The 23,856-nt window shown below is 43.9% G+C and overlaps 2 long non-coding RNA genes across 5 annotated transcripts in view; both read right to left on the bottom strand.

The window, feature by feature from the left end:
- LOC124502127 (uncharacterized) overlaps positions 1 to 6,280 on the bottom strand; it is a 33,399-nt gene extending 27,119 nt beyond the window's left edge. For all 4 annotated transcript variants that reach the window (XR_006959845.1, XR_006959848.1, XR_006959846.1 and 1 more), the window contains exon 1: positions 3,005 to 6,280. This is a non-coding gene — a long non-coding RNA (uncharacterized LOC124502127). The remainder of the gene's footprint in view (positions 1 to 3,004) is intronic.
- A 1,490-nt stretch (positions 6,281 to 7,770) lies between these two features.
- Positions 7,771 to 23,856, bottom strand: part of LOC124502434 (uncharacterized) — a 94,180-nt gene continuing 78,094 nt past the window's right edge. Inside the window, exons 2-3 of the long non-coding RNA XR_006959906.1 lie at positions 18,759 to 18,874; positions 7,771 to 8,686 (exon numbers count right to left, since the gene is read on the bottom strand). This is a non-coding gene — a long non-coding RNA (uncharacterized LOC124502434). The remainder of the gene's footprint in view (positions 8,687 to 18,758; positions 18,875 to 23,856) is intronic.

The following is a 23,856-nucleotide window of genomic DNA, read 5'->3' on the forward strand; positions in this document are numbered from 1 at the left end:
TATCCCAGAGTAACAACACAGTGTTGAAACACAGTTTTCGCTAGTAAAGAACTACGGATACATATTGAACAGAGAGTCACGAGCTCAGCTGCTTTACGGTAAAGTAATTAGTGATGAGTCTTCCTGCAGTTGAGGATTTAATCAGTCATGAGACCACATCGTGTCAATTTTTTCATGAGCACTTGTGTTGGAAAAACCGTTTTCTTGTGGTTCAAGGAAATATCGCTTCTGGATAAGAGGGCCGATATCTTTCACTTTAAGATCGACTCACTTTTAGAACTCCAAACATCAAATATTAAAGTCTGAAAACTCGCGACTGCCCAAAAGCAGTTACCCAGTACCTGACCTGAATAATGCCTACCATTTGTTTCTCTAACCGTCCAATTTTCATCCAGAATGAAAATCTTGAACAATGCAGAAGGACACCTTCGCCAAGAACAGTATGAATCTTATTAAACATTTCCTGGGTACTCGCTATGAGAGCATAAAACTACATGGGGAAGCAGGATTATCAGGTTAGGGGAAAAGAGAGATGAGCAGAGCAACTGATATTGTTTAAAGCTTTTTATGTGGAAAGTTTCACGTACACACAAAAGCAAAAAGAATAAGGTAAAAAAAAAACCCGTGTACGCAGCTTCAACAATTTTCACCTCATGGTCAATCTTCTTTTACACACATCCAATTCTCCTTGCCCTCGTACCCATTGGATTATTTCAAAACAAAACTAAGATATCACATTTCATCTGTGAATACATAATATATAATGAGATATGCATATATGTGAAATATATATACATATGTATTTCAGAAATAAAAACCTTTTCATAAACATAATGAGGATTCATTCTCAAAACGAAACATAATTAACAGTAACTCCATGACATTCCTAACTAACCAAATCAGTGCTCACATTTCCCCAGTTGTCTAATAGTTTCATTTTCATTTTGCTGATTTGAATCGGAAGCTATTTTCCATTTGGTTACCCAGCGGTATGGTATGTACAGAAAAGATAGGATAAATGTTTGATTCTTTCTCTTCATTTATTAGTTTTCAAATTTATGACTTGGTTACCTAGTCCTTTAAAGAAGACCAATGGTTTTGGGGTTTGGGGAGATGTGTGCGTGTGTGTGTGTGTGTGTGTGTGTGTGTGTGTGTTGGGTTTCGAGCCACTGCAGTTATTTAACTGATGTTCAAGGGGCACCTGGGTGGCTCAGTCGGTTGAGCGTCCGGCTTGGACTCAGATCATGATCTCAGGGTTCGTCGGTTCGAGCCCCACGTCGGGCTCTGTGCTGACAGCTCGGAGCCTGGAGCCTGCTTCCGATTCTGTGTCTCCCCCTCTCTCTACTCCTCCTCCACTCGCACTCTGTCTCTCTATCTCAAAAATAAATAAAAACATTAAAAAAAATTTAACTGATGCTCAAATTGTCCTGTCTTTGGTTACAGAAAGACTTTCCTAGTTGGCTTCAGCGTATTTTAGACATAACCCCAAAAGTAATTGATAGCTTCTCTGCTCTTTGGCAGGATAGATCATTCCAGGGTCATTGTTACACATTTCCTTCCCCAGAACCGGAATCAGTTCTCTCTCAAGGACCTCTGGTCCTTGTTGGGAGAGAACAGTATTGAGAGACCACAACCTGAGTTTTGAGCCTGGTTAAGGAATGTGAGGAGTGTTCATTTTTACTGAAATGGTCACTGTTTCCAGGCCTTTTCAGTGAGTAGAGCTACGACATCTGTATTTTTTATATTGAAACACATCACAATTTCTATTGACAGTTATAAATTCAGGATTATAGGGTTTTTACTTAATGTCCTCAATCTTAAGTTGAAGTACTTTCTTCCATTCCCCAAATCCTGATTCCCAACACGAACATAATTTCTCATTAGTTTTATGTCATAGTACACACAACAGTCTCACAAAAAATGCACACAGGGAAGGAGGAAAGGAAGGGAGGGAGGAAAGAAGGAAGGAAGGAAGGGAGAGAAGAAGAGAGGGAAAGGGAGGGAGGAAGGAAGGAAAATCAAGAAGCAAACAGTAACAATATTATCACAATAAAATAAAGAAAAACAGTTTAAATTTTAAAAATTTTTTTGTGTTTGTTTTTGAGAGAGACAGAGCGTGAATGGCAGAGGGACAGAGAGAGAGAGAGAGAGAGAGAGAGAGACACACACACACACACACAAACACACACACACACAAACAAAGGGCGGGTGGGGGAGGGGCAGAGAGAGAGAGAGAGAGAGAGAGAATCCGAAGCAGGCTCCAGGCTCTGTGCTGTCGGCACAGAGCCCGAGGCAGGGCTGGAACCCACAAACTGTGAGATCATGACCTGAGCCCTAGTCAGATGCTTAACTGACTGAACCACTCAAGGCACCCCACAGTTTAAAGTTTTTTTGACAATTTCTTTTTCTTAGAGTGTATCTATGGATAAATTACTGTCACCTGAAATACTTCCCCTCTGTGATTAGGCCTCTAATTCAAGGCTCAGTTTCACCTTTCGCTCTCTATGTTTAGAGTTTGCTTTGTCTCATGGTTAATTTTGGTCTAAAGTCACATTAAATATTTACCTGGTTTTGAATTCAAAACAGCATATATTCAAAGACACCTAACTTTGAATTCTGTCCCTCCACCTCATTTCCTCACTCCCCCATAAATAACTGTGTACTGAAAGGTTGTTTTTTTTTTTAATATCACCACATTTATAATCAGAATATCATCTTCTTGGATAAATAGCAGGATGCCATAAACACTTCTTTCTACCACGTTTTTTTTTTAACTTAACAACAAATTCTGGAGATCATTCCATAAACTCATTAATTTTTGAAAAATATGTTCTTTTGTAGCCAAGGTGAGAAATTCGGCTATAAAATTGCAGCCTTAGTAAGCAGCTGCTGGCAAAACAAAGATTTAATCCTAATGTATTATATATATATAAAAAAAAAATATATATATATATATATATATGCAGATTGGAGCTTTGTAGTAAACCTCCATAAAATGACTCACCAAATTCACAGCATCGCGCTGGGAAAAATTCGAGTAGGTGGCTTTGCTTCTGAGAGGTATACACAGCGTACAATTTTACCCTGCAAAATGCTTTAGCTACTACAATTTTCTTGTGCTTTGCCTTTTTGAAAAGTAATGCTCCTTCCTATTTTAGCAGCACCATTTGCATTCCTATTATTCACACTGAACTGGGATTTCCATTTTTATCTTTCCTTTGTGACTTGTTTTCATTCCAGCGCTTCTCTTCCTGCTCTTTGCCTTTCCTTTATCTTGCCCTTAAATGGAGGCCTCACGCTATGGGAACGCAGCCATGAGCTTTCTAGCCATCATGCCAGGCCCTGTCCCAATTTAATGATATAAGTTCCCTTGAACTATTGCCAACAAAGCTAGGACATCCCACACGCATTTGCTATGGAAACACCTTCATGACTAATGGTCTCTCAAATTAAGGCATTTAAAATTGAAGCTAGAAGTGGTTTTCATTTTTTGGAAAAAAAAAAAAAAAGAAAAACAACATTCTGCAGCTATGGAAAAAAAAATATAGCAATTCTCTGAAAGTTGTGAGTTGCCGTGTCAATATATGCAGCTTATCCGGGAAGTAGATTCCTACAACCCCAACCCCAAGGTATGTATGTATGGAAAGCAAGGGTTTCCGCCTACGGACCCATGTCTTTGAGCAGCCTCTGTTCTCTTCCACTGTGTGTTTACAGGCTCAGGTGTTGGGGTTGTGCCAGGTTCTTCTCCTTACAACAGACGTGGAGACATTTAAGAGTCTGTATAATTTGGATGCTGCCAGCACCACATCGTGTTCCATTTCTTTCTCCTCTCACATTATCATAGTAAATTACCTAGACTTCTACGAACCCACCAGGCCGTTTTGCCTTTTTTCAACCTTTTACGTTTGCTCGATAAACGGTGGTTAATTGCATGATTGAATGAGTAAATGAGCCTCGATGGGCTCTCCTAGGTGGAAAAGGGAGGCTAAACGATCACCTCTATGTATTGCATGAAGAGTCTGGGTTCAGATTTCCTCTCTTTCATGTCTCTGAAAGGAACGGGGTTTGAATAGAGAGCTCTGATTTCTCGCGTTGAAGAATAGCATAGAGATGGTGGACGCTATTGCCAGACGCAGGATTTTCGTTTTCACTTGAAAGAGGCCAAGTGGGCTTTGCCACTGTGTTCCTTTGACAAACCCATCTTCAGAACCATTCAGACAGCCATACCGAGAACCCCCTTCAGCCCACGTGGAGCCTTGCGGAGAGATGCCTCCATGCGGCCCACATCATCCGGGTCTTGCTTCTGCCACGTCCCTCTAATCCTCCTCTTCCGTCACTACTCTTTGCCCCTAATTGAAGGCTGACCTGCCCTGTTGGTTGTGTCCACAGATCTCACATGGCGAGTTGCTAATCTGATGGATTTATTCATCTCAATGGAGAAGACTAGAGAGGTGCTTTTCTGGCTGATGATAAGAATCACTTAAATAAAATTACAGATGGCCTTGTTCTTAGGGTTTCTTTTTTTATTTTGTAGGTCTGGGTTTGACAAAGGATCTTTCTATCCTTTTTAAAGCACCTTCGTGATTCCAGTGTTGAGGCAAGCTGGGGATCTGCCCAAAGAGAAGCACAATCATGGGATACTCATTACACTCTCTAAGGAAAGCAAGCCATTCAAGACACACACACACACACACACACACACACACACACACACACACACACACTGTTGTTGTCTGTCTCCCGGATGGCAGATTGGTGACTCTGCAACTCAGTGAAGACGGAAGGGAAACACCTTCTTTGTAAGTCACTGCTACTCCAGTTGTGCCTTCAGCATCTCCACACGCCGTGAACTAATCTGGGGTCAGCTCCATGACCACACAAGTGGCATGTTATTTTTCATTCCATTTGTCTTTGTTGTAGGTGCGATTTTTAGACACAAGTTCACCGGAAGCTGATAAATATATTGCACAAAAAGTCATCTCTCAGCCCTCCAGCCCTCTACGGAACAGGTGGATGAGAATCATAAGGCCCAGTCCCTCGGATGGCAGGTGACTTTACTGACACTGTTTTTCCTCAGTACCAGGCCCTGATCACACCTGTCCCCGACAGCTAGCCTTCCTTTCCTGCCCAGAGCTGCAGGGTTCAGCCGAGCAGATTTCTCCTATGCTGAACACATGATTTCTTCTTTTTTTTTTTTTTTTGGAGACTTTTTTGCCCCACTCACTAATACCCCCTGGGCTTCCAGTGAATTTCAGTTTGCCAAATATCCCAAAGGAATTAAAGACCTAATTTTAGAGCAGAGGGAAAGTGCATTCTCAGAGCGACTGGGAGTACCCATCCTTAACCGTAAAAGTGACAAAGGGAGAGCAGGAGTGGCTCGTTTCCTCAGTCTCGCGGAGCAGCATCTTTCCGAAAAATGAACTCAGCTGTTTGCAGCCTGCAGAGGACCGCTATCTACACATCACAGCCAGCGGAGAAGAACAGGATGTTATGAGTACAGCGTGAACCTCAGAGCTAGAGTCAAAACCACGCTCAGTGCTTCCCAGGCCTGTGTTTACCTTGTTTTCTTCAAACTTTAAGAAAGAACTCTCTTGAGAATGGGGTAATGCCGAACTGATAGATCTCCTTTGTTTTCTTTTCATAAGAACATATCACGAAAGAGGCCTGTAGCTCCTCCTTGGTTTTTCCCCAACTCTGCTCTTTTGCAGCCATAGAGAGCCCCAGAGCATTTGGAGTGTGTAAGTCAGGTCCATTCCCCCAGATTCTTCAACCATAAGATGAAGACGGTGGAGAATTTTCTGGTAAACACCACGTGGTAGCCAGAAAACACAACCGAGTTATAACAGGGGCACTGACAAGGAAACTGAAGGTGAAGGAAGTTTAACCCCTACAATGGGCCATGCTTCCTAGATACTCATTTATTATCCTTACTACATCCCTTCTTAAGTTGTGATTAAAAATGAACCATTCGCCAGCTGTCAGGCCTCACATTCTTCAAGTCTCACTGCCCAATTAGTGGTATGATAATTAAGAGCATAGGGTTTTAGGCATAGCTGGGTTTGAATATAGATTTATTATACTTGCTGAGGGACCTTATGCAGGTTACTTACCCTTTCCAAGCCTCAGTTTCCTTTCTCAAAAAGAACTAAGTAAGAGAAGGCATATAAAGGATTTCCACAAGGTCTGTTACTTAGGAAGTGTTCAATAAGTGCCACTATTATTTTCCTATTAATTTTTCTTAATGTTTGTTCATTTTTGAGAGAGGGAGAGAGTGTGCAACGTGGGGAGGGGCAGAGAAAGAGGGAGAGAGAGGACAGCAGAAAGCCCGATGCAGGGCTCGAACTCATGAACGGCAAGATCATGCATGACCTGAGCCGAAGTCGGATGCTTAACGTACTGAGCCACCCAGGCATCCCAACAAGAAATGTCATTATTATTGAACCAGTATATTATTAATCAGGCCCCAACTGGTTGTAAGTGAAACAAACCCGACACAAACAGGCCTAAATAAAAAATGGTTGCCACACATAGTTGGAAACTCCAGCGGCAAGTTTGGTTCAAGCACACATGAATCTGGAGGCTCAGCTAAAGCCACTGAAGAGGATGCCCAACCCCAACCCCCTTGTGCCCTCTCCCATCTTGTGGTTCTGCTGTGCTCTTTGCCTTCATTCTTCTACGGGCTCATTCCACTACAGGTCCAGGCTTGCGTTGTTCTTCCAGCTGAGGGATCACGGTTGGAGAAATTTCTGCCAAGAGCTCCATCTTGGCATCTCGTTGATGAGATCCATCTGCCCCTTACGGGACACTGACTGTGGGCTCAGATAAAGAGAGAACATTCTAAATTGATCAGGCTTGAGTTCATCCTGGGGCTGCAAGGTGATGCCTGCCTCACTGAAGCCATAGCAACCGAGAGAGGGAGAAGGGGCTTCCCCACGCAAAGATGAAGGTGACCGCTACCCCAGAAAGGGAGCACGCATGCCGAGCAGATATCTAAGCCGCCCCAAGTTAAATTCTCTTTCCTTAGATATCTCGGCAGCCCCAAGTTAAATTCTCTTTCCTTAAAGACACTTGCCAGTAAATAGAAGAAATGCAAACTTCGCCTTTGAATTGAGAGAGCAAGGTCTGCCAAAGCGGAACGAGTTTTCCAAGATGTCTCCTAGGGTGAAAGAAAGAGGAATGTCAGACTCATAAACTCTGAAAGCACTGAGTTGCCTGCGGTGCCTAAAGGCCATCCCAGGAGCAGAAATCCTATTCATGTCAAGCTGAAGGTTACCTATAGACTGGCTTTTCGTGGTCACCGTGGGTGGTCCCGGCATTTTTTTAATTGGTTCTGATTCACTGCAATCTTAAAATGTTTTGCCTGTGTATTTCATGTTGAAAAGAAGTTGGTCAACATGGTACCTTTCTCTTTGGCCCCAATTAAATCTCACTCAGAAATAGTGTCCCTTCATCCAAACATTCCTTCATCCTTGTATTCCATCATCTGTCCTCAGGTCTCCAACGCACTTGCCAAAACTAATGACAGCTTTTTTTTTTTTTAATTCAAACCAACTTGGACGGCACATTTCTTCTTATAGAAGCAATTTGTGTATAGTTCTAGAAAAGTTAGAAGATCCGGAGGCACCTGGTTGGCTCAGTTGGTTGAGCGCCTGACTCTTGATCTTGGCTCAGGTCATGATCTTGCAGTTCCTGGGATCGAGCCCTATGTTGGGCTCCATGCTGACCACATGGCTCCTACTTGGGATTCTCTCTGTCTCTCTGTGCCCCTCGTCTGCTCACGCTCGCCTTCTCTCTCTCCTTTTCTCTCTCAACATAAATAAACTTGAAAAAGAAAAGTTAGAATATACAAACAAGCACAGGGAGATAATAACATCATCCCCCGGAGAAGCTATCAGCGTCTTAATGTTCAATTATCTATGAAGGGGACCTGAACACGCTACCCTAAAACATGAATATTTTAAGCTGAAGAAGTTTGAGAAAAACAGCAGAAGCAGAAGGTCACTCTGGCCTTTTCCCCTTCACCCTTTTTTTTTTTTTCCCTGAAACAGGCCATAAAATCTTCACGTGAGAGGCACCCTCCCTACACCCGGAAGAAAGGTGCATCCTTATTTCGGGGGACAAAGGGACACCAAGAAGAGTCCGAACGAGCAGGCCTCACTAAGTTTTCCCCAGGTCACTACACTTACCTTGTTCTCCTCACCTTCTCCTATGACTCTACTACTGTGCACCCTTCATCAAACTTAGCATAAAATACTTAGGTCTGATGGTCTCTTTGGATCATCATTTCCTTCAGAATAGTCTCTCGCTCCATGTAAAACTTACATTCAATAAACGGGTGTGCTTTTTTTTCCTGATAATCTGTCTACGTCCGTTTAATTTTCAGACCCAGGCATCTTAAGTGAGTCAAGAAACACATTGTCCTTCCCAAACAAAACAAAACAAAATCTTTAAAACAAAAAAAATATTTTAGTCTTTTATAACCTGCTACTTTCTTTCACCCTTCCCTATATCAGAATTGTTCAATATCATTTCTGCCATTTATTATTATGAGGTGTCCTTAACCTTGGCACGGTAGACAGGTTTATGTTGAAATCCCCTGATATTTTATGAAAACGTTGAGTCATATAAGCGTTTTTCTGGGGAGATGGCTGATAACCTCCATCCAGCTCTCCAGGATATCTACAATCTAAAATGAAAAAAAAAAATTACTGTTTAATACCCTCATTTTAAATGGTGGAAATAGATATATCTGGCAAAGAAAAAGACATACAAATAGATACTCTGATTTACTTAACCAAATCCTTCTTGTTGGACATTTAGGTCCCTGCCAGGTTTGGGCTGTTACAAACAACACCCAGTGAATGTAACTGTTGCTTTAAAGTTTAACCACATAACTATTTCCCCATGATGCTGCAGGATATGAAGTTGCTGAGAATTTTTGAAGTGTGGAGTAACACACATTGACAAATTGCCAAGCTCTTAGAAGGTGGCGTTTTACCCAGTAGAAGCCCCTTCGCTCAAGGCCCTGGAACTGCTCGGGGAGGGAGTCCACCTCCTAAGGAGCAGCAGCTGTGTGGGGGAGCAGCAACACTTCCTGCCTTTGTCTGGGTTTGTGACTGACAAAGACCTGCCTGTCACTCTGGGGCAGAGTCCCTTGTCTCTTGTTTACATTTTTGCAAAGGACACGTGGGCAAGCCCGCGGCAGAGCCTACAGAGGAGGACCTGCACACCGCAAGTTGGTCACAGACTGGGCATCTGGTGATTCCCTTTGGGGAATTAGGATGATCTGAGAGTTGGGGGCCTGCCAATGGGAAATTCACCCAGAGGAAAGCAACAGGTCTCCGTCTTGCAGTTTCAGTAGAGTGGAGGAGGGGGGGGAGAAGGGCAAGAAAGTGAGCGAGAAGGCAGAGGCAAAGAAGGGGTTCCGCTGAGTTGGCTCCTATGTGAAAAGGTTCAAACCAGTGTTTCAAAATACAGGAATTGGAAGGTGTGGAAGCAAAAATGTTCTGAGTTCAGATGTATTTTCATCCAGGGATCTTACTGAGGTGTTTACTAAAACAGCTTTAATGGTCCAAAAATAAATGTTGATCGGGTCTGTGTGTGTTTATAAAAGCGTATCTGGTCTGCGAGATGTAGGGCAAGCTAGATCATCACAGAGGACAACAAAGTCAGAGGCGCCGACCTCCGCATTTTCAAGGACGAGCAATACTCTTGCCGATGGGAGTGAGTCATGTGTACAAAGCAGGAGCAGCACTGTTTTCGGCACCCAAGTCCCCCTGAAGCGTCAGAACAAAACTACCAAGGTATTATTGGTCATTTATGATCTGGAGCTGAGCACATAAGGATTTGCCTTTTTTAAAGTCGTGGGTGGGGCGCCCGGGTGGCTCAGTGGGTTTAGCGGTTAAGTGTCTGACTTCTGCTCAATTCGTGAGTTCGAGCCCCATGTCGGGTTATGTGCTGACAGACAGCTCAGAGCCTGGACCTGCTTCGGATTCTGTGTCTCCCTCTCCCTTTGCCCCTCCCCTGCTCTTGCTCTCTCTCACTGTCTCTCAAAAATAAATGAACATTAAAAAGAAATTTTGAAATTGTGGTTAGCTCATTTGGACTTTCTAATGATATTCTCACGATTTCAGTTTTTCCCATGGAGAAACTCCAGCGTCACCCATGCCAGAGGTCACCTCCAAATGCATCACACCCTCCCTTCCTTCAGGTCTGATATTTCTCTGGCAAGGACTTTGGCTCAAACTCCCTCCCGTTCAAGTTGCTATCCGCCTCCAGATCACAATCTCTCTAGCAAATAATACCAAGGTTTTTGCAAAAGCCTCTCGTGTGGCGCACCTCCCCTAACCTTCCTAATAGCACTTTTCTTAGAAGCCCAGCATGTGTTATCACGCCTTCACAGATGGAGAAACGAAAACACAGAAAGATTAACCAGCCTATCTAAGATGACCTAGCAAGACATCCACTAAGCCCGTGACTCCTGACAATGCGTGACACACAAATGCTGTGACGGCTCCCCCTCACCCTTGTTTCTGTGCAGAAAAATAAAGGGAATCGTTTTCTGGCCCCAAAGACCTCTTGATGCTATGAGGATGGCAAATTCAATCAGACCCTCATTATCTAGATCCAAATCAGTTCTGACAGAGTCTTCATTAGATCTAAAAATCCTGCCCGTTTGAAATCTGGGTCCCCTGGCTTGCTCGTGTCACCATAAATTGGCTGTTCTAGAGTCGGGGAGGGCCCCCAACAAAGTGCTTACAGATGATGGCCATCGTGTATGAAATAAAAAAAATAAAAATAAGAAAAATAAAACAGTTTTAGTAGAAAAAAACTAACAGTAATGATGCTAAGATATCACAGCAGCAGTAAGATCTCATCAAGGAAGCAGTCTCTATAATGGTCTAGAAATGCCATTCTCAAAAGAGAACCCAGTTATTTAAGCAAACAAACCAAAAAAAGGGAGGAAATTACAGAGACATTATCCCAATCCCATCATGGGAACTAATGCAAACTTCTCTTTTGAAGCCGAATTTCATGTCCGTTAAGCTGTATTTCATATTATTGAATGTTCCAGGTCAGAAAACGGCACCCTCTAGACCTGCAAGAATTCATCTAACCCCAGACAAGGCGTTTTCTTTTTCTTTGTCTTTTTTTTTTTTTTTTCATAATGGAATCAAACTCTGTCACTTTTTTCAAATGTGGGGCCAGTGAGACCAGCCCTTCAGATAAGCAGAGTCAATGGCCATTGAGTTAATGTGACTTCAGAGGAGCCAAAAAGCCTGCCTGCCAAGGTGCTTAACGCTCCCACCATTAAAGTCATTCCGATGAATGGGGCATTGCATTTCCAAAATGCCCCTGTCACAGATACAAACGTAGGCCTAGCACGGTGCCCAGGCCATCATAGCCACTCAATGCTTATTGAACGAATAAAAGAATGATTGTTACCCAAGAAGGATAATAAGCTGGGGTTATATTGGTTAGGGTCTATGCCAAAAATATAAAAGCATCTGGAACATATTAACTCATTTACTCCCACTGTATGTGGCTGTGAAGTCGGTCCTCGGGTTGACCATCTGCTAATAACCAGCCTGAACTTGAGCTTAAAGACGTGGGACATTGGAGGGGCGCCTGGGTGGCTCAGTGGCCTGAGCGTCCGACTCTAGATTTTGGCTCAGGTCATGCCCCTTGTTGGGCTCCGTGCTGTTCATGGAGCCTATTTGAGATTTTCTCTCTCCCTCTCTCTCTGTCCTACCCTGTCTGTCTGTCTCTCTAAGAAGAAAGAAAGAAAGAAAGAAAGAAAGAAAGAAAGAAAGAAAGAAAGAAAGAAAGAAAGAAAGAAAAGAAAGAGAGAAGAGAAAAGAAAAGAAAAGAAAAGAAAAGAAAAGAAAAGAAAAGAAAAGGAAGGAAAGGAAAAGGAAGGAAAGGAAAAGAAAAGAAACGGGACACTGGAGAGGAAAGTGTGCAGCCAAAGCAACGGGGCATGCGACTGAGGGCCTGGAAGGGTGCTGAGGTTTGCTAGAGGGAGAGGAAACCCAGAAGGTAAGTCCAGGGTCCATACAGCCAGCACAGCACCGAGGCCCACACCATTTTCCCAGAGACTTGGCTGAGCAGTCTTCCTATCAAGATGAGCTACCAATTAGTGATTCTCACATGAGTTCAGGAGTTCAAAGCCCTGCTCTCCTGCTTCCTAGAGGTAGGACTTAGGACGAAGTATGTAACTTCTGGTGCTGTGATATGAGCATAATAACCCGTTCTATGTGCCGTTGGGAGGGTTAAATAATACCCATAAAGTCCTTAAAAGAATGGCCCACCTGGCCTAGGAAGCCCTCAATTCATGTTAGTTATTATTATCAATAATATCTCTATCCTCTACTATCTCTAGGGTAAGATATTGGGAGTGGGCAATCTGCTTCCTACCATTACCGCTTCTACAAATATCAGTGATAAGGGAGCTGGCAAATGGCCTTGGCAACTGCCCCGTCCAGTGGGTATGTGTACATGTGCATGAAAGAGAGCCGTGCATTTACACTTATATTCCTCACTAAATGGGCAGAGTCCTGGCCCTCTCCCTGCCTCAGTTGCTCAACATCAGAAATGGATAATAGCAGTATATGTCTCGTGCTGCTGAGGAAAGGAGTTAGATGAATTCATCCCCAGTCAGAGTCTGGAACAGGGTCAAGCAGAGAAAAAGTATGATTATTGTTATTTCCTGTAGGTGTGTGTGTTCCTCACGTTTTTCTAGGGATCAGCACGATATCGATAACCAATTTTCAATTAAAAACAAAATCTTCTGGGGCGCCTGGGGGGGCTCAGAAGGTTAAGCATCTGACTTCGGCTCAGGTCATGATCTCGCGGTCCGTGAGTTTGAGCCCTGCGTCGGGCTCTGTGCTGACAGCTCGGAGCCTGGAGCCTGCTTCCGATTCTGTGTCTCCCTCTCTCTCTGCCCTTCCTCTGCTCATGCTCTGTCTCTCTGTCTCTCAAAATAAAATAAAAACATTAAAAAAATTTTTTTTTAATAAAAACAAAATCTACTAACACATGGATATGGGCTGTACTTGATTCTTGCACAGTGTGGAGTACAGCCGCAGCTCGTAAGAAAGGTTACAGAGACACTGGACCCTCAGCTCTACGTTCCTTCTGAACTGGTCTGATAAATCCGTGCTGAAACCATGGCTCTCTGGTGAAGCTTCTGTTTAATACTGCGGTGGCGATTAAGGTCACCTAAAAAGCTTTTGAGAAGCATTATGTTAGGGTCTGTAGCATAGGGCGAGACACGGACACTGAGTTAGCCGTGTTCACTTCCCAGGCCGCCCTGGGCATCAATCGAGAACCAGAACTGTGTCCAACCTCAACCCCCGCAGTGGCCCTTGGGCAAGAGATTAAAATGCCTGTGTGTTTCCAAATCAATAAAACTTAGGGGCTCTTTCCAACTCTGGGAAAATGCATAAGAGGGAAGGGGATGATAAACAAAGGAAACGAGGTTGGGGATTTTTTCGTCTGAATTATAGAGTCAGTTTCCTGTGTACCAATGCTATTATTCCCTTTGCCATTCCCATTTAAGCCTCCCTCATCTACTGCATCCAACTTTGAAAACCCAGAATGATTATTCACAGGGATAGCTTCCATAAAGGAAGAGACGTGTCTATGTCTAGAAGATATTGGGGGTGGGCGATCTGCTCTAACCCTTGCAACTAACTTCTACAAACAGGCGACAGATAAGTCGTGTAACTCTTCAGCAGCTGGGGCTAGGCTTAGCACACGCGTGTCTGTGTGAGAGAGATGGCCAACCGCACTGAGCACTGCAACAGCCGAGAAACAGAGAGAGAAAGAGAGAGAGAGAGAGAGAGAGAGAGAGGTCTGCTCATTGATATGCAAATGACAATCGCAGGCATTCTGCTGTGTTTAAGGAATCCCATGACCAGTGTGACCACAAGCAGGTTATTAAAATGAAACAAGACTATTTTGTCCATTACAAAAAGCCCTGCCCTGTCCAGTGAGTGGCGCATAGAGGCCTATTTACATTTCAACGGCCAACCAACAATAAATCAATATAAATACCCCTTCAAATCCATTTTCTTTTTCGAAGAACAATAGCTGTTGGAAATCACGGGGTTAAACAGGAATCTAAATCTAGCAGAAGTGAAAAAAAACCAAAATCGGCATCTGGTCAATCCTCTGTCTGCTAAACCATTCATAAGTAAAGCCCCTCACAAGGGCTGGGGTGGACGGAGTTCAGAGAAATCTCAATTCGCGGTCCTAGAAATTGACGTCCGCCTCTAAATAATAACAGTACTAGCAAGCAGCTCCATGTATCATGTAACACGTTTATAAGTATTTACTCTGTGACAGAAAATAATGTCTGCGAGTACGTATTCTTGAAATAGTGCATTGATTGCATTTCATCATTTATCCTCGTGACACGTAGGTACCGTTATAATCCTCATGTCAAAGATAAACTGAGGCTTAACGAGGTTCGGTACCTTGTCCAAGACCAGAAACCCAGTACATGAAAGATCTGGGTTTCTAATCTGACCTGTACTGGAATGGGACCCTTAACATCCACACATCCTCCCCAAGAGAAGCAGCCACGGAGTTGGCTTACAGCTAGTAAAATAACCTGTGGTCTCAGAAGGTTTTGCTCGAGTTTAACCAGATAAGAAGCTATAGTTCAGTCTATGGGGAATACCATTAACTTTGACTTAAAAATCATTGGGAAAAAAATAAAAATAAAAAATAAAAATCACTGGGAATGAACAACTTATCTATTATAAATTCTATCATTCATTCAATTTTATATCCAACAAATAATTATTGGGTAATGACTGTGAAGTACACGCCAGAACCTGAGGACAGAGCGGTGAACCAGACAGATAGAGCCCTGACTTCACCGAATTTCTAGTCCTCTGAGGGAAAGAGATTTTCTAAAATCATCTTTCATTAGAATTGTGACAAATGTACCGAAGGAAAAGGCCTCCATGCAAGGAAAACAGATAAAAAGAAGATGCGGCCTCGTCCGGGAAAGTCGGAAAAAGCCTCTCTGAAAGGTAACAGTTAAGAGGCTTGGACTAGATAAGAGTAAGCCAGATATAAGAAGCTCAGCTCGGGGAAAGAAGGACGCTTTAAGTTGTCTGCAAGTAAAACAAAACGAAACAAAACAAAATAACAAGACAAAAACAAAAAAAAAAAAACAACCCTGCAAACCTGCTTAAAACAGTACAAGGTATTTATTATGACAGCTTCAGGCACAGTTTGATCAAGACTGTGTTTTTTGTTTCTCTCAGTGTCTAACTGTCCTACCAAATTTTATAGGTTGGTTTCAGTCAGTTTCTATCATGACAGGGCCTACAATGACAGTTTATTTGTTCATAGTCACAGAAAGTAAGAGTTCCTTCTTTATACTGGTTAGGCAATGGCAAATCAATCCTTTTAACTAGTAGATGCCTCCTGGATGACTGAAGTCCTGATCGCCGGAACCAATCATTTTGGGAAGGAGAATGGGACTTGCGTAATCTTGGACCTTAGGGTGGGTCCATTCCACCCAAATCATACGGCCACTAAACACAGATGGTATAAATGTTCAGGAGGTAACCACAATTTCAATTCCAGACAGAAAGCTATTCTAATTAAAGATAGAAACACGTGTAAAGAACTTTAGGGTGTTAGCTTAGATGTTGGAGGATCTAAGTCCCAGGTGAAAAACAGAAAATGAGGAGGAAATTGGCATGAGACAAGGTTGTACAGTCAGAGATGGGCCAGGTCATGCGGGGCTTGAAGGCCATGTTAAAAATTTGGGACCTGTTCCAGGGGCGCCTGGGTGGCTCAGTCTTTTGAGCGTCCAACTTCGGCCCAGGTCATGATCTCACGGTCTGTGGGTTCGAGCCCTGCTTCGGGCTCTGTGCTGACAGCTCAGAGCCTGGAGCCTGCTTCGGATTCTGTGTCTCCTTCTATCTCTGCCCCTCCCCCACTTGTGCTCTGTCTCTCTCTCTCTGTCAGAAATAAACATTAAATGTTTTTTTTTTTTTTAATTTGGGACATGTTCTAAAGATTAATGGAGAGTTTCTAGTGTACGTGATGCTCAAACCTACATATTTAAAAACATTCTTGTCCAGAAGAAAAATTTCATCAAAAAATACGTGTGTATATACCTGAAACATACGTGTATATATACATGTATGCATCTGATACACACGTCTGAAAAATCTACCATGAAACGGTAAATGCAGTTGCTTATAAGACGAGATCCTTGGAAACCAGAGGGCTGACCAAATACAGAGACTTTTCATTGCATAAACTTTTGAACTTGTGTCTTCCTTTATTTAACCTATATTCTTACCTTGGTTTTAGATTTAGAAACATAGCAAATTCCTTGTTTTCAGTGGATACTCTGTCCACTGTGTGGGGAGAGACATCGGAGGTGGGGAAGACGGCAGGGAGATGTGAGACAGGAGAGATTGTTGCTTGGCTTCCAACGGTACAGAAGCAGGATTGGAGCCCAGGTCACCTAAGGCTGAGGTTCCTGCCCTTCTCCACTGCCATAGCTAAGCCTTCTGTCCCCAGAGAAGCCACACAGAGGTAGCACAGAGTGAAGCAGCTACAGAGCCAGTTACTTCTGAACACGAGTTGCAGTACAGGCAGGAGGCCTGAGAAAGAGAACCCACAGAATGGTTGTGAGAGGATGATGGGGGCCTGGGGACAGGGAGCAAGTTTTTATCTGTGCAGAGGTACAAACGTATTTGACTTACCTGAGCTACTAATGTCCCCAGCTGTATAATTACGCAGATGTAACACCTCTGAAAATGAGACTGTGCATCTGAGTTGAACTCCTGGGATTCCAGATTGCGGATCGGGAGCCTTGAAACCTCTCCGGGAGGCAGCCCACACCCCGCTAGAAACTGGGAAGCTGCTGCCTGCTCTCACCTCGCAGCCTGACCTCACATCTGTGCCGGGTCAAGTTGAACTGAATAGCATATAATGTGTCCACCTTGCTGGCACAAGTAAATAATGGAAGGATTACCAAAGGTATGAATGGATGTCAGAGGCAATTTTAGCGATAACTACATACAATTAGCACAATATTGGCAAAATGCAAAATGGATTTGGGGCGAACACAAACATTCAGTCCATGGCAACAGGGAACTGTTTGTCTCATGCTTCTAGCTCACTGTGTTTAATCCCTCCCATGTCACAATTCACGTCCTCCATAAAATCCCATTCTTATCCTTTACACTGGTTGTAATCACACCTTTGAATCTCTCATTATTTCGTGATACTCCCCTTGTCCCATTAAGGGGTATGCTACAGCACCGGGGTAACAAGCAAGCCACCTGGACCATTGGGTTCCAACTTTTGTTCTACCATTTACTGTCTTCACGAGCTATGTGACCTTGGACAATTTACTTAACGTTTCTGTGCATCCACTTTTTCTTCTGTAAAATGGGGAGAGCCGTGCCATGTACTTCATGGTGTGGTTCTGAGGGTTAATATGTACGTACATATGTATGTAATATATATGTGTGTTTACATACATACATATCAGCTTGGGGCACATTATAAGCTCTATATGGGAATTGGTTTTGTTAGTATTACAACTGAGCATGATAGTTACTGGCATATTTGTCGTATGTTTTATTTAGATTATATGGATTTCAAATTACCTGATGGACTTAGATTCTTTTTGTAACATAATTGGTCACCTAATATACCATGTGGCAGACTACCGCAAAACATTAGTTTGCAACAACAAACATTTACTATCTCACAGTTTCTGAGTCACAACTTTGGGCAGGACTCAGAGTCTCTCCTAAGGCTCCAACTGAGGCGTCCCCCAGGCCAGCAGTCATCTTAACGCTCGACCAGGGGAGGAGCCACTTCCAAGCTCATTCAGATGACAATCGGCAGCCCCTGGTCTCTTGTGGATGTTGTCTGGAGACATCCATTGTCTGCTGTGTGGGCCTCTCTATAGGGAGCTCCCAACATGGCCGCTGGCTTCTTCCAGAGCAAAGGCTCTGAACAGAACAGAATCACAGATCTGAGCAACCTAATCTCAGAAGTGACAACCCATCACTTCTGCTATTCTCTGCTTGTTAGTGGTGAGTCAGTATGTCCAGTCCATACTCAAGAGGAAGGGATTAATGAGGACGTGAGTACCAGGAGGTGGCAGTCACTGGAGTGCATCCGAGAGGCTGCCATCCACACATAAGAAGAAGTCACAAAATGAGCGTTTGTGAACTGTGCTAACCTTACTGGAGAACCCTTGTAATTCCGAAAGTCCATCATCTAATGGACTGAACAAGAGAGCTGCACAGGTGCATGACGTCTAAGGGAAACACTCAATGGTGTGCTTATTCATTTAATAAACACTGGTTGATCCCCAGTTTTATGTCAGATACTGTGGGGAAAATGAAGGATACTAAGAGTTTAAAGAAATAATTTTTTTTTAAGTTTATTCTTTATGTTTGAGAGAGAGAGATTGCTCATGAGGGAGGGGCAGAGAGAGACACAGAGAGAGAGAGAGAGAGAGAGAGAGAGAATCCCAAGCAGGCTCCTCCCTGTCAGTGTGCAGCCTGACATGGCCTTGATCTCACAAACCGTGAGATTGCGACCCAAGCCGAAATCAAGAGTCTGATGCTTAACCAACTAAGCCGCCCAGGCACCCCTGAAAAATAAATCTGAAAGCTGGATAGGATCTGGCTGAACTTTCTCACTTAAAGAAGGAATTTGAGGCCCAGAGCAGCCAAACTAGTTGTCCGGACTCACACGGTAACACCACCACGGCCGGGACGCAAATCTCCTGATTTGGTGCTTCCTCCTCTGATGGAATTATGGGGGTTCCCTGCTGCGTGGTCCTGTGCCATCCATTTCCCCACTTCTATGTCTGTGAAGAAAGACCACAAAGAAGAACTGAATCAATTGGACAGTCATTATCTTGAAATGCATGTAGTTTTGTTTTTTTTTTAATTCAGTCTCTCGTATTAGGACATTCTTTAAAGAAAGATAAACTATAATCCCTGAAGTTCTTACATGTCTAACATAGATTTTTAGAGACTCCATTCTTCCCATCTCCCCTGTTGCACCTCGTACGGATATTGCACGTAGGCCTTCTACACATCACCTGCCAGAAACAGCGAGTTAGACATCGCCTGAGCTGGACAACCTCAGAGAGAGAGGCGAGGGCCACCCTACTAGACACAGGACCCAGCTCGCCCCCAAACCATCCAAGCTACAGTTCCCTCCTTTTGCTTCCCCATTAAGGCCGATGTTTATTTGTCTCTCTTGTTTGGCTTGCCTTCAGCCCGAAAGCACCGCTTACATGTGTCAGACTCAACAAGGCCACTTTCCCCTTCTGGAAAAATAAAACAACCTCTCGCCCTAGTCATGCCTGGGAATGGAATGCACTTCAAGAGGCAAATACAAGAATTTTATGTGGTATAAATAGACTCCATCAATTCCAGGAGGGGGTGTTGAAACTGAAACATTGACAGGTAATTATCAAAAGTACCTTAGAAAAGCAAGTTTCTGTGGACAATAGCCGCAATTTATTATTATTATTGTTGCTAGCCTCCCTGATGTTCTCCATTTATGATTCGAGTAATCTTGTCTCTTTTGATAAATGTACCTTTTGTTTTTCATTAAGGTGTCAATGCATTAGACAAAAGGCCTGCTGAGTACGACAAAACTCATGGTCACCTGACAGAGGAAAACAGGACTTTATACCTGTGAGCCAAAACACACTTGTCCCCGCAGGATGAGGGTGCCTATCCACAAAAACACGTGTACACGCACACACACACACACACACACACACACACGCACGCACATTGTTCTTGACAGTCCCGGAGACGATGCGAGGAATCTTTTAGCCAGGTTGAAGCGCTACATGTCAGCTTTGACAGCTCCGGACCCCACGTCACCGAACCCAGCCACCCCCACGCCTACTGACATCTTTATGTCTATTTCGTTGTGATCCGGCTGAAAGCCTGGACGAATCAGAAAGGAGGAGAAATCTCTCAAAGCTCCTCAGGCCTCTTCCCTTAACTGGAGATCCTGAGCTGTACGCGGTGGGCCTTGAAGCATTAGTTACTCCTAGACAGTCTGCTCTACTGCTCGAGCGGCTACTTTTCAAACCCTTCCCAGCCCCTGCAGGGTGCGGAGGAGTGGGAGAAGGCGTTCACCCGTCAGTCGGAAGGGCTCTGAGATACGATCAGACCAGACCCAGCGCTGGGCGTTTAGGGAAGCATTTCAACAGTTTCTTAACTAGTCAGTCCACGGGGATACGTGGATTTTTTTTTATTGGTCTAGTATCTGGGGCCAGTGACACAATCTTGGAGAGTTGTCAAGACCTAATAACCTTTCCACAACAATATCCTCGACGGGAAAGGGGAAATGGGATTTTCCAGGGCTCCAGGGCTGAATGATTATTAAAAAAAAAAAAAAAAAATTAAAACAGCAATTCAAAAAACACTTAAAATCAGAAGAAAAGAGAAAGTAAATCAAACTCCCTCCACTCCCAACACAGAAAAAATGTTAAGTCTGCCACATAGGAGAGAAACTTTCCAAAGAAAAGCTCAGAATTTTCAGTATCTGCAGAACATTAATTGTGAGGTAATTAGGAAACGCTATTTTTCATTTGTCAAAAATCAAAGGTATGGGTGCCCGGGTGGCTGAGTTGTTTAAGTGTCTTACTCTTCATTTAGGCTCAGGTCACGATCTCATGGTTCCTGGGTTCGAGCCCTGCCTTGGGATCTGCACTGATAGCACAAAGCCTGCTTGGGATTCTCTCTCTCTCCCTCTCTCTTTGCTCCTCCCCACTCTCTCTCTTTCAAAGTAAATTTTAAAAAAAAATTATAAAAATCAAAGGTATGTACATTCTGGGTAAAGATTTTGCTACCAATTCATAAATTCATAAATAACCACGGAGTCCAAAACACGTCATCCATATTACATTGCACTTTAAAATCTAGTTAGCCCCAAGAGAAAACGTGAAAGTGGAAAATAGGCTTGTAAAAGAAGCTCCCTCCAATCAACCTCCACTCCCATCCCTATGTACTCACTCAAGAAAATATTTTAAAACAGGTGCCTGGCTGGCTCAGTCGGTTAAGGGTCCGACTTCGGCTCAGGTCATGATCTCACGATTGGGTCTGTGAGCCCAAGCCCCGTGTCGGGCTCTGTGTTGACAGCTCAGAGCCTGGAGCCTGCTTCAGGCTGTGTCTCCCTCTCTCTCTGCTTCTCCCCCACTCATGCTCTGTCTCTCAAAAATAAATAAATGTTAAAAAAAATCTTTTAAAAAAGAAAATATTTCAAAACAAAGAGTGAAACTAGAAACTGCGTCCATGACGATATTTCCAGCTTTGGTTCTGTTCATTCATTCATTCGTTCGTTCACTCAATACGCATTCATAGGGCATCCCCTCTGGAGAGGTGCTATCATGGCAAATACAAAAGGAGTGGGGGACACAGAGCCCCTACTCAGAGGAGCTCCCCTCTTAGTGAGAGTGACCCAGACAGAAAGAAACCATCATTGTTTAAATGCCACATAAAGACACAGCATTGTTGAAGTCCAAAGTGCTGAGTGTCTGAGACTAGGGGATTTAAAACTGTCTTTACAGAGGAGGAGACATTTAAGCGGAGTCTTAAAATACAAGAGTTGACTAGGTGGCAAGGGGGGAGCTTCGCACGCAGTTCAGAAAGGATGAGACATTTGCTTTGACTGAAGCTGAGTGTGCATGGGGACGGATGCAGGAGGTGGTGGGAGACGAGGAAAAGTAGGGGCCAGCCTTTAATTGACTCCTCTACCATGCGGAGGTATTTGAACCTTATCCCCCATGCATTAGAAGGGTACCAGGGATTCCTAACGAGGAAAGATTTCCTTTTTACTCAAATAATTCAGGTGATATCACAGAGGCCAGATGAGAAGTTTCAGTTAGAATCAGTAGTTCACATGGCTACTTAGGACGTCCCCTGGGTCCAAAGCCTGTTTTTGCACAAGCCGAATCCCGTGTGTTACAACATCTCTTTCTCTCTCTCTCCTCTTTTTTTTTGTTGTTGGTGTCTCCATCTCCTTCACCTTTGTTTATCTCCTGCTAATAATTCTTTCAATCAATCATTCCATCATTCCACATCTATTTCCTGAGCCCTTACAAAATGCCAGACGCTGTGTAGGGGCCAGCGAAGACAAAGTTTATAGTCTGGTGGTGCTGGCAGATTTGTTTGAACACAAGTAATTGAGATGACGTGTAATGACCAAGAAGAAGGGAAGCGATGGGGGCTTCCCTGAGGAAGTGGCGGTTGGCCAGTGTCCTGAAGGATGAGTAAGATTTAACCAAAGTTTACGCGTTGGGAGAAGGAAGAGGAAGAGGCAGACATTACCTGGCAAGTGGGAAGTAACCAAAGGCAGGAGGAAGCATGGTGCCGTGGAGGAAGCGAAAAGGTGTCCTGCCTGCCCGGTGAGTAGGGCAGGGTGGAGAGATGGGCCAGTGTTAGAGCCTGCGTGGGCACCAAGCCGCTGGGCTAGGCTGTGCAGATACAGAACCCTCCAGCTCGGTGGCTTAGCCAACAAAGATTTATCTCCCTGTCCAGTAATTTCCAGTGCGGTTCAGATGACGCTCCAGGGCAGTTCTCCATGGAGTGATTCGGACACCCTGGATCCCACCATCTCTTGATGTTGCTGCTTCAACATGTGGCTTTCGGGGGCCCTACGAGAGGTGATGAGCCAAATACTTTGGCCCGAAAGAGACACAGTCATCCACTGCTGTCCAGAACTAGTCACAAAGATCCAACGAACTGCAAGAGATGCTGACAAATGTGGGACACGCGTGGGCCATTTGGCGATCCCTAATATCTCTGTCGAGGATTGGCAGGCTTCATCCTATTGAGAATGGAGAGCCACTAAAGCCTTGCAAGCAGGGGACTGCTAGGATCAAGTTTATGTTCTAGAAATTACCCTAGCAGTAAGGTGGACAATGAGTCGGGTGGGCAAAGAAACACCGGTTCGGAGATTTTTCAGCAGTTCAAATAACAGAAAACGGTGGCTTAGAATACAGTGGTGTCAGCCTACCAGTTTAATTTAACACCTGAGTCCAGACAGTTTTGTAAGAATCCCAACAAGAATTGGTTTAAACTGGTACTTGTCACGGAGGAAAATTTCCTTAAGAGTCATAACGGAGGGGTGCCTGGGGGGTGCAGTCAGTTACGTGTCCGACTCCTGATTTCAGCTCAGGTCATGATCTCACTGATCACGGGTTCGAGCCCAAGTCGACTCTGCGCTGACAGTGTGGAGCCTGCTTGGGATTCTCTCTCTTCTCTCCCTCTCTCTCTCTCTGCCGCTCCCCTGCTCTCGATTTCTCTCTTTCTCAACAATAAATAAATAAGCAAAAATTTCTTTAAAGAATAACAATAATGGGAATATACAAACTATTGGCCGAGTTTACCTAGTTTAACAGATTATAAAAGCCAAATTCTCTTCCCACAGGTTTCAGGACAGGAGATGCCGGATGGCAAAGGTCCGTGTGGTCCAGTTCTGTAGAATGGTAAGCAAGGTGAAGAAATCACGGTAATGTCTGATGGACTATCTTGAAGATGAGGTTAATCCTGAGATCAAGGAAGTATACAGAGCAGAAATGCAGATGGGGAGCTTACTAATAAATCAGAAAAAGGATATATGACTTTCCAGAACCAGGCAGGTGGGTCCGAAGCCAGAGTATGGAATCAGGGAGCAGGAGGATGGACACATGAGCAAAGAGAACAGTGAGTGCAGCCAAAAAGTGGATACTACAGGTTGTTTTGACCTGCTTTCAGTAACCTGGAGCGTTGGAGGTAGGACGGCAACCACAGAGCTCCAAGTAAGACGGGCACACATGCT

Source organism: Lynx rufus, unplaced genomic scaffold, assembly GCF_022079265.1.
Source record: "Lynx rufus isolate CCGP_SWC_20201006 ecotype Redwood Valley unplaced genomic scaffold, mLynRuf1.p SCAF_7, whole genome shotgun sequence".
Lineage (NCBI taxonomy): Eukaryota > Metazoa > Chordata > Mammalia > Carnivora > Felidae > Lynx > Lynx rufus.